The sequence below is a fragment of the Pteropus vampyrus genome, unplaced genomic scaffold (genome assembly GCF_000151845.1).
Source record: "Pteropus vampyrus isolate Shadow unplaced genomic scaffold, Pvam_2.0 Scaffold206, whole genome shotgun sequence".
NCBI classification, from domain to species: Eukaryota; Metazoa; Chordata; class Mammalia; order Chiroptera; family Pteropodidae; genus Pteropus; species Pteropus vampyrus.
In genome coordinates this window covers 239486-250696 of record NW_011888987.1, presented here as the reverse complement: position 1 = coordinate 250696, position 11211 = coordinate 239486, and the positions used below count along the sequence as shown (strand labels likewise).

At 39.0% G+C, this 11211-nt stretch overlaps 1 protein-coding gene across 6 annotated transcripts in view; it reads left to right on the top strand.

The window, feature by feature from the left end:
* Positions 1-1941: 1941 nt before the first annotated feature.
* The window catches only part of MET (MET proto-oncogene, receptor tyrosine kinase), a 116404-nt gene continuing 107134 nt past the window's right edge, over positions 1942-11211 (top strand). Inside the window, exons 1-2 of one of the 6 annotated variants that reach the window (XM_011372388.2) lie at positions 1945-2473; positions 10230-10309. The gene's annotated coding sequence lies outside the window, so the exon portion shown is untranslated. Of the gene's footprint in view, positions 2474-10229; positions 10310-11211 lie in introns of all 6 variants that reach the window. The other 5 variants (XM_011372392.2, XM_011372386.2, XM_011372390.2 and 2 more) reach the window with 5 other exon arrangements.

Genomic DNA, 11211 nt, shown 5'->3' with positions numbered 1-11211 from the left:
TACGCCTTTCCTGATCAAACCTATCTAGGTGGTGTTTAAAACTAATTATTTGATTTTCACACATACTTTTAGTTATGGTATTCTTAGTTATTTTTATAAAATGTTATCTCCTTATTTATGGTTAATAAATCAAAATGACCATTTTTTAATAGTTTCAAAGTAGGATTGAAAATTGTCAGTAACTAGAAACTAAGAAACTTCAATGCTGAAAATATACGTTATTTGAATTTATGATCTATTTCATTTTCCAGTTTGCATTGGCTTTTCTGAGTCTTTCTACCATTTTAATTGTAATTTTTTTCTTTTATATTTTTATCATGGCACACAAACTCAGAAAACCTGTTAAGGCAACTACATAATGCAATCTAAAAATCCAGTTAACATATTGCTATGGAAACCAGGAAATAGAAACAGCACTTTAATCATTCCTATGGACAACTATGGCTAACTGTGCGTGTGTGTGTGCATGTGCGTGTGTGTGTGTATGTGTGTGAATTTATTAGTTTATTCACCTTTTATTGAAAGTTGATGCTGAACCCAAATTCTATAATTGATCTGTCCATAAATAGGCCCAGTGCCTTTCAGCCACTAAATTAGCATTTTAATATGAACCATAGTCATTGTTAAATTATGCCACGTGATATCAGGAAATCTTTGGTAGGACGTATTGTTTATTTAGCCTTGCCAGGCTGCTGCCTCTTGGCATGGTTGTGAAGAACACCTGACTGGGAATTGAGAGCTGGGTTTTAACCTATCCTCTCTTAGTAACCAGCTGTGTGACCCTTTTAGGACTCAGACACTCAGTTTCCTCACCTGCAAAATGCTTCAATTCAGGGTTCTACTATTATATAACAGGAACTTTCTTTTTCCATAAAATTGAGGAATCATTAGGTAATCACATTTGAGGACTGAAATTGCTCTGTGTAGTTTCTGGTAAAGGGTCTGGCACATTGAAAGCTCTCAGGAAAACGCCATTCTTACTATATTTTTCTGTTTTTCATTCTGTAGTAAATAATTGCTGAACCTGCACAGTAAATTGTAAATTGTCCCATGGCTGTCAATAACTAACAGATACCATTATCTGAACATGCCCTTATGAGTTAGAAAGAATGCTCTCCTAACAAGCGATGCTGTTCTCAGATCCCATTACCGTTGAATGCTTATTTTCTCTTGAAGGTTAATGTCAATTTTTATATTCAGACATGTGAGATATAAAAAGTAGTTATGCTAACACGATTAAACCTAATACAACTCGCCAACCCCTCAAACCGTTTTGTAAATCATAAGATTTCAACATTCAAGAATTAAACTTTTGTTCTATTTTGCTTATTCATAGATGTTTGCCTAGTTATTTAATCAGCCTGTTTCCTGCTATTAAAAAAAAAAAAAAGTTAAAGAAACTGAGGTTTCCGTGGGGTTAAATTCCTGCGTTGTTCTTCCTTCCAGAAATCCGAGTTATTATAGTAGGGGATAATCGCTGCATAATGAAATCATTGGGACAATTCGTCCATCCACTCCTACCTCCCTCTCTGACAATGAATTCCTTGTTTCTGCGGTGCCCAAAACTTTCTCCACCCGGGTCGAGGGCCCAGAGGCTAACGGGAGACGTGGGAGTGGCAGCGCCTCGCGCCCTTCCCGCCGGCAGCGCGCGGAGGGTGCGCGCCGTGGGCTCTGCGCGCCCGGTGACGCTCGCCCCGCGAGGACCAGGAGGGGGAGACGCGGTCCCGCTTATCTGCCGCTGCGCTAACTTCTAACTGCCCGAGCTGGAGGAGGAGAGAGCGCGCAGCCAGGGCAAGAAAACTTCTCCACCTACAAAGTTTCACCTTGTCGTGGGCGGGGGAGGGGTGGGAGGAAACGCGACCCCCGCGGGGCCAGGCGCGGCGCGCGGGCGGCAGGAAGGGCGGGGACCGATTTCCCCCTCTGGGTGGTGCCAGCCCTCATCTCAGCGGTCTTTGGACCCGCCGACGAGGCGGACGGACAGCGCGCCCGACAGGCGGACACGTGCTGGGGCGGGCGGGAGGCCGAGCTCCTGGGTCGGGTCGCGGGGCCGTGCCTCCCGCCTGGACGCGCCCGGGCCGCCGCTGGCCGCGCGCGCCCATACTCGGCTGAGTCACGGGCAGGTCAGCGCGCGGGTGGGAAGGGGCGGAGGGAGCGCCGCCGGCGAGCGGACGGGACGCTCGCTGGGCCCTGCTGCAGGTGACCCGGAGCCTGTCTCTGAGTGCTTTGTGACCAGATGCAGAGCCCAGCGGAGGGCGCGAGCCAGATGCGGGACGACAGCTGACTTGCTAGGGGGAGGCGCAGAGTGCGCGGGTGGTCTCTGCGCTACTGACTTCGCCGCTGCCGATTCCTGGGCGCCGCAAGGTAAAACTACAACCCTCTTTAGATCCCGCACTCCACCCCTCGCCTCAGCGCTTCTGCTCTCTTTGTTCCCGCAAGAGACCCGACTGCTGTTCCAGAGGACCAGACCAGAGAGGTAGGCGACAGTTTAGGGGCTTCAGAAACTCAAGTGATGTGGTCAGGGGAGAGGTCGAAACTAGAATGGGGCTTTTCATTTTAGGGGGTCGCTTCTGACGGCTACCCGTATGACTCAGGAGAGAGGGGCTCTGAGATAGGGGGTGATATATGACTGTTTACGGCCAGACCAGTTTCAAGGCTGTGATCTGACTCAGTCCTTAACAAAAAGAATACTGGGTCACCTCGTCCCACGGTGATGGCAGCTGGCAGGGTTCGAACCCAATTTCGTTGTTCCTAACCCTGCTTTATCTGTATTACGTGGGGGCCTTCCAAGAGACAGGTGTTTCTGTGAAGGTCTGAATTCTTTTCTAGCAAATGCACATGACTTGTGATCCATCATTTTCATTTGTACCTTACCTCTTTGCTGGGGCTCTGTGGAGGACATCTGTCTTATTAGATGAAAAAGATTATAACCAGAGATTGGGTAGGCTGGCTAGTACTGTTACTGACCCAATAATTAAAGCACCAATGAAAGTATTTTCACTGACTATTGCCAATGCAGAGTTTACTCCAAAGTATGGTTTCGCATTTCATACTTTTTATGTTTCAAAAGAGCCATTTACAAATTTGGCAGTTGAAGAGGGTTCCAGAGGTTCATGCATGAATAGTTGCCCAATGTATTTTACCTTATCACAGTTTTATGTTCAAAGAAGCCCTGGGGTAGAATGAAATATTGTCCATTCTCTTACGCAAAATAATCAGGATACTTTAATTGCCAAGTTAAAGTGGTCGATGATTATGAGAGGATTGTAAAAACTGACATTGGAGAGAATGTAGACTATCTGGACCTTCTCCTGAATATTAAGAAGACTGCTCACATTTTGTAGAGTTGGGTGGAGGTTTATTCTGTGGTTTCCATCAGCCAGACACATGCACATTGCCATGCAAATGGATTCAGAAAAACATTATTTTCCCTTATAGCCAAACTATTATAGCTGACTAATGAAATTTTTCCGCATGAAGGTGATCTGAAAATGATGTACATCATGTTTCTCTGTGCTACTGGAGCATAAATTATGCTTTTATGTAAACTGTAAGTGGTGCTTGGATTATTTACAGGTACATAGCTTTCCTTTCCATCTCTGAGCTTATTGGGCTTTGTTTTAACATGTAAACTTCCTTAATGGAACAAAAGTGAGGTGCTTTGGTTCCAATCATAGACTGTATGTGGTGTATTCAGCATTCATTCTTTTTGAACTGCTGAATAACACAGGTAAAATTTATACCACTCATAAGGATTTTCTGTAGTACCAAAAATGTGTCTGATTGCCTATAAAATATACTGGTGTTTTTAAAATGCTGTTTAGGTTTCACACTTAACAGTGCATGAGTCTATAATTATTAACCTAAATATATTTTGATTTTAACATAATGGAATTTATGGCATATAGAAGATAGTCTGCTGACTACTGCTTTTTCAAAGATTGCTTTGTTCTTATATCGCAATAGGGGTTTACATTAAATGTACACTCTGCCTTCAGAATTAGTGGATGAGGTTTTTCTGAATGATAAAGAGGTACAAAATTAGCCATAGCCAATCAATATAACTAGTATAACTAGTCATAACTAGTATTTTCATGAGTTTTAAACCTATAATAAAAGAAAAATGACACTTTTCTAAGCAGAAAAAATACCCTTATCTTACAAATTCATTTTAAGACTAAGCATATGTCTCACTATAATCTTAAATTTTTAAAATTTGTTTTAATGAGGATTAGACTAAGAAATACATTTCAGAAATTAATTTCCTCAGCTATTATTAAAAAAAAAAAAGTCCAATATAGTATTCTTCTAATTTTCTTTTAACAAATATATACAGTAACCTCAAATAAACTTTTTCTCAAACGTGGTCATCTCCGAATAAACTGAGTAACTCAAAAAAGGCTAATATCCTCTCAGGACAGGCAGTTTTCTCTTAGTGGCTGCACCAATGCCTATGATGACACACCACGATGAGTATATAGTTCTCTACACGTTCAGAACACCTCCCATCTCAGCCCCCTTCCCTTAGTGTGGTCAGAGCTGCTTCCAAGCCCTTTTGTGTCCCCATTTCTCCACTCCATTTTCATGGTTTCTTCTTCACTGTTATTAGGCTTAATGCCTCTCACCAGAACCATCTATGCTTTTTTTCCCTCCATTATCCCTAATATTTTTCTTGGGCTTCTGTCTTTGTTCATGGGATACTAAATTTCCTAAAGATGCTGCCCTAAGTGAAGAAACTATGCAGAAACTCAAGTGCCAGGGAGTACACCTAGCTGGTGTATGTAGAAACTATTGTCTTTGACTCAGCCCTCGGGACAGAATTTCTTCTTTGCTCAGTGCAAAATAAATAGTCACCTCTTAGTAATAAATGATAGATATACTGACTAATGTCAATTCAGCATCACTTTGATTTAACAGACACTGAGTTGCTGCCAAGCCCACATTTCCCTCACCAAAAATAGCTAAGAACTGTATGTACAGCATCATATGTGTTTGGTAATAGGTGAACATTTTTTAAAAAGGAAGAAATGAAATATCTGCCCTTGAGGAGTTTACAGTCTAGATATACAGATGAATAATATACATATAAAAGGAAACCAAGATCCATAATTATTAAGGAGATACCACACAAGAATGACATTGTTAGAAATCATCTCATTTGCTATTAAATAGAATTTTTTTTTCAAAAGATTGGAGCTTAAAGACCTCTTAAAGTTTTCAAGCTGCATCAGAGTATATCATGTTTCAGATACTACCACAACCTTACAAGATAGGCAATGTCTTAATTTCACCATATTATAGACAATGAAACTGTGCTTAAGCCTAGTCCTTGTGCTGTCTCGACAGCACTATACAGCCCCTGCCCAGCCATCAATGAAAGTTAACTATGTGAAGTATTTCCACTGAGAAATAGGTTGGAATCCTTAGGTTAGTAATAAATGATGAACATACAGTTCTAGTCTCTGGGGTTTTTCTCACCTCTTTCTCCAGATCTCTTTTTCTCATTTTCTCTTTTTATAGTAAAGCATACTGAGAAAGGCCCCATTCATATGTGTGGGACATTCTCCTATTATCAGATTAAGAGTTGTGAGTAATTTTGTAATCTACCCTTCTATCAGAAAGTGCATTCTCAGATATCTCTTCAGCTGTGTTTAACAGTTTAGTATATTCCCTTTGGGATTTGTTTCAATAAAAACATCCAGTAAAATCTGACTACTTTGCTTTTCAAAGGACAAAATTAAAAAGTGTTTTTATAAGCTGTAAAACATAATTGGGAGAAAAATCACACATGTGGCATTTGTAACAGGAGGTATAAGCACCGTGAAATTTAAAAAAATAAAAAGTTAACTGGCTAATCACATACCCAGGTACACGTATTTCTTCTGTGACTGAGAATTTTGTGCAAATATGTTTATGGAGGATACTCTTGTTGCTTTTAATTTCTGTAATAAATTATGTAACTATAAGGCCCATAGACATTATGTAAGAGCTTTTGAGCCATTAAATTATATAATGGTCCATAGGATTTGAAAATATATTTCTCCAAATATAACAAAGGATAATTATGAAATATAGTCAGAGGAATTAGGAAGTGTGTTTAGAGAATCACAGGTTCTAGTGGAAGCTAAGTTCCCGTACTCTAAGAATGCAGTTGAGAATTTAGTCATTCATGGTAACTTGTGCACTTACCAGACATAATTCTAGATTTTGACAATGCAGCAGAGAATAAAATAGACAAGTCTCTGACCTGATGATGCTCTGTTCTATATTGAGGAAGGCAAACAATAAATAAAATCCATAAATAAAACGTGTTGTATATGAGATGCTGATAAGAGCTATAAGGAAGTATAAAGTGGTGAAGGGGAGTAGGTACTGTCAAGGATAAGGGGATGGGGTGGTGATTAAAAAATTCAGTAGTAGAGTCAGAGAAGTCTTCACTTCAAAGGTGGCCTCTGAGCTAGAACCTGAAGGGGATGAGAAGACAACACACATAGATATCTGGAGCATGGCTTCTATTTTGCATTCCTAAGGAGTGCCATTCTCATTTTCTTTGGAATCGTGCAGTCTACAGCCTGCACAGCTGTACATGGAGTCCCTGGTTTTTTATGGAAAGCACCTGGACAGTGCCTGCCATAGTTCACTGTAGTCTCAAAAGTGAAGGTGAAGTTGTGGCCCATATCCCTTGGTTTATGAGGTATAGAAGAAGAGGCCCCTGGTATTTTCCTTTATTCTCCTGGTCCCATCTCTATACCCCATCCTTGATCAGAGATATTCTTCCATTCGGACAATTTTTTTTATTATTATTTTCCATACTGTGAGCCTAGCCCAACGGGATTTGTTAAGGGCAATAGCCATAGCCTTTGTCATGAATCCTGTCTGTAGTATAAATTTGTAGACAGCACAGGAGGCAGTTGCTGATAGTACACAGCTTCTGTCTGCTGCGTGCTTTTTCTTTTTCTCTCTCACCTTCTTTACCCCTTTCCAATGTTAAACCACTGTGTTGGATTTTCATCATTTTTTTCCCTTCCTCCTTACGCTTTATAGCCTGTATCAAGATTTGCAGACAACTAACCTAAATGAGTAAAACTAACCCTCTCACCAGGGACCAGCAACCTGCTCAGAAAAAGCCCTACCTAAGAGGGAGCAGCACTGCTTGGCATCATCTGAGTTGCCATGAAGCCCAGTGTGTGCTATGCACGCATGTGGTGTTGTCTCTCAAATTTTCAGAAGAAGCTAGAAATCTCTCAATAGTAAAATGTTGACTCATCATCTTTAAAACTATGCGGCTAGAGAGACTAATTGTCTGTGGGCCAGATTTAGCTTCCTGGTGGTCCCGTTTATAGCATTGGCCACAACTATACTTGCCAAGTGATCCCCTTTGTGACCTTCAGGTGCTGTTGAATTCAGCAGCATACATGGCAAAGGATCCCCAAGACCACTTCTGCAAAGTTTATTAGCTTCTAACATTCTCACATTTTTTCCTCTCTGGAATATTAGCTTAGCAATATAAAAAAAAGAAAAGGTATTTCATAATTCATCATATATTAGCACATATTTTTCTGAACTCATCAGCCCACACACTTTCTATCAAGCTATGTATATTTCTAAAGGGTCATCTAGCTATTACATTCTTAAACAGAAGCAATCATTTTCTGAAACTTAAATTCATCGTAATTTTATATGCAGATTTTATATTTCATTTCCAAGTTTTCATTCAGAATAAACTCTCTCTTTGGAATACTGGCAATTTCTTTGTTTTGTTTTGTTTTTTTAGATCTGCCTGATCTTCACTAGTTGTTATTTCTCTACCATTGAAATTCAAAATGCACACTGCATTGGTTTCCAGTGCCCTTTAAAAGCCATCGGAGCAGTGTTGCAATCTATTTTTCCAAAGGAATAAAAGCTCACAGGTTGTGCACTAACTTGTTTCCTTTAATCCTAAAAACTCAGTGAAATGCCCAGGCTAGCGGCTTTCCGGAAGGCCATTGTGTTAGAACGGAAGATTATGTACTGTATTTCTTCCTACTATTTTAAATGCAAATATAATAATATATCATGAAACAGTGTACATATTACGATCAGTAGCCTTTTCCTGTTTTGAAATGGTCTTGTGTTCCCCGATAGCTGAAAATCTGAGGCAGCACCTAAAATCTCAAGTCCAATTTTAAAGTTGTAAGTTAAAATTAAAAAACAATTTACTTGGAGGAATTAAAAAGTACTCCATTTGTTTGATAGACCATGAGATGTTTTGGGTTTTTAATATTTTATTGAAAATATCAAGAAGAGCATTCAAAGCTGGAGACCTTTGAAACAATGTAGTTTTCACAAGTCAGAGAAAGAGGTAGAGTAAATTTGGTTAGCAGAAAGCAGGTTGCTTCCTTTGAGGCCTAATCATGTGGGAAAGGAAAACCTAGCCAAGTTTTGGGTCTATGAGACAACTCAAACTATCTTTAAAAATAAATTTTGGCTTTGCTTAGGACTAACATGCGTTTAGACCAACATTTTAGCTCTTAAAATTTAAACCTAGGGGTCTTTTAAAAGAAATTTAATCCATGTGTTTTTGATTCACTAAATCCTAAATCATTACCCATAAACTGTATGTCTCTCTAAGCTCTTTGATGTCTAAGAAATCTTTGAAACCATGTAAGACCCTTTTGTTCCAGAAAAATAGGAAGTTGGTTTTTATTAAGGGTCAGTAAACATCATCTTCAAAAATCTGAGTTAGGTCTAAAATCCTGCAACCATGGTAGAGTGGATGCTTGAATGAGCACTAATGCGTTCTTCTGATGCAATGTGAAAAATGTAAGGACTTTTAAAGACCTTACTTAGCAGTGGTACTTCGTTATAATTTTTACTAACCCCAAGGAAATTATTTTGGCACAGCTCCTTCTATTGTAATATAAAATAAAGTCCGAATGTTTATTATAATTTTATCCTGGCACACAGTAGGTACTCAGTAAATACATTGTTGAATGTTAAGTGAATGACTTTTTCTTCTGCCCAGAATCTTCCAGCTAATGTTAGTCTTTATTCAGTGTCAATATCCATCTGTCATGTCTTGGAATGAGATCTATTCTGAGTCAGTGACCTGGTTGCACAAATTTTTAAAATAAACCATCTAACTAAATATATGACATTTATTGAAATTCATTCTGTACCATGAAACAACTGCCTTGCAAAGAGAACTGAAAATGGGAAGGAATTTCTAGGCTCGTTTGATTAAGTATTCAGTTGTTACCATATGCTTTCTGAAAATTGATTTTTTTTTCCCTTTTACTGTTTCTGCCATCCTTCCTCCCACTTTGACATGCTTGCTGATTGAAAGCTATGCACAGAAAAGAGCAGTTCATTAGTATCTATAAGCAAGAGCAGCAAATTCAAACAGGCTTAGAAAACATAGTGCTATAATCATAAGTCGTCATAATATAGCATGGAAGGAGAGGAATACTCAACAGTAATAGTGGTGTTGAGTTTTGCTCCAAATTACATAGATGACACATCTTTTAAACTCTATTGTGTGGAGGAAAACACCTTCTTACTGTAGTTAGATTTCCTGTTTGTGAGTCTATTTTTTGGTAACTAGACTTCCCATATGGACTCGGCTCAAATATGTAACTTTAAGTGCAGCTGAAATGCACGATTAGAGTTTTGATGGCTATGGAAACAGCAACTCCTTCTGTCCAAAAGAAAGTAGAATTTAGAAGACATAGTACTGAAAAGTGGACATTGAGATGTTTTTGATATCATGTTGTGAATTTCTAACTACTCATCACATTTGGTTCCCAGAAAGCCTTTCCTGATTCAAAGTGTCTTGTTTCTGTGCAACATTGAGGTATCAGAATTTGGCAGTTTCTTGTATCTTGGTGGGAAGATAAAGGAATTTTGTGTTATTATGGTCTTGAAATGGAAGTTCTCTTAGGTGAACCTGAGTGTTTGCAGAATACATATATCATCATTAAAACTTGTTAAAGGAAATTTAATTATAGATAGCACTGTATAAGGAGTAACTTATATAGTTTTGACATGCTTAATTTTTATTTCAGTTGTTGATTAGAGCATCAGTAATAATCATATATTAATGTGTTTGTACACATTCACATTTAGATGATTTTAATTCCAATTAAAAGGTCTCTCAATTTGACAAATGAGCAGTCAAATGCCTCTGTATTTGTACATTTGTGAAAATGTAGTTCAATTTAAGAAATTTTTTTGTTATAACTCTCATGCCACAGATATAGAAAATAGATAACGAAGGAGAAGACCTGGAGGTTTTGATAGAGTTTTGGATCCACGGAGTTAAGGAAGAGAAGAGGTGGGTGGATATGCTGAAGGGTCATGGGCTTGGATGCTTTGAAGTCATGAACAGTTTCCCATTAGGAATCAGGCTGCTGCCTTACAAATAGGAAAAAGATTGGTCAAAACTGAGTAGGGAATCAAGGGAAGCTCACAGGAAGGTGGTAGGGCACATGATAAGCAAAGTTTAAACTTTCTCCAGCTCTGTCACAGGTGGCTTGATTCTGAGAGAAGCTAGACTATTATCTGTCCAGTCCTAAATCCGGCCTCTTAGTCTACACTACCCTCTTACAGCTACCAGCAAGAATAGCAGGAATACATAGCAGAAGCAGGAAGAACTTTTGTTCTGAGCTACTTACAAATACTCTAAATGAAATTCCATGTTCTCAGAGGAAATCATAGTATTAAAAGAAGAACCAAATGTATTTATAAAGGTTTTTACATCATTTTCATGACTAAAATTTTCTAGCGTATTAGTACATTATAATGTATCTGTTACTATTGGAACCAAAAGTTATATCCCTAAAAACTGTACCCACTATCACTTTCCATTGGGATATCATCTGCTATGGATGTATATTAGCTTTCCTTGTGGATATTATCTTGAGGCCATTTCTTTGGGCCTCGATTATACGGAGTTCACACTGGAGTGTGCGTAGGAATTGTATTTGTTACATTCTAAACACGAACTCATACAGTGGTTTGAAGATTTGAAGAAAGCTCATATCAGGGCCTGCCTTCACTTTTTGTCTTTTTGCTCTTCTAAGAGTCTTAGGTGAGCAGCTGTCATCCGACTCTGGCCTCACATTCTGGCAGAAGCCCTCTAGCTCCTACTGATGGCTATACTGTCCAAAGTGAGCTCTTAGTCTGACTACTATCTAGTTAAGACAAAGAGACTGGAATCGTTTAGGGCCTATGTAA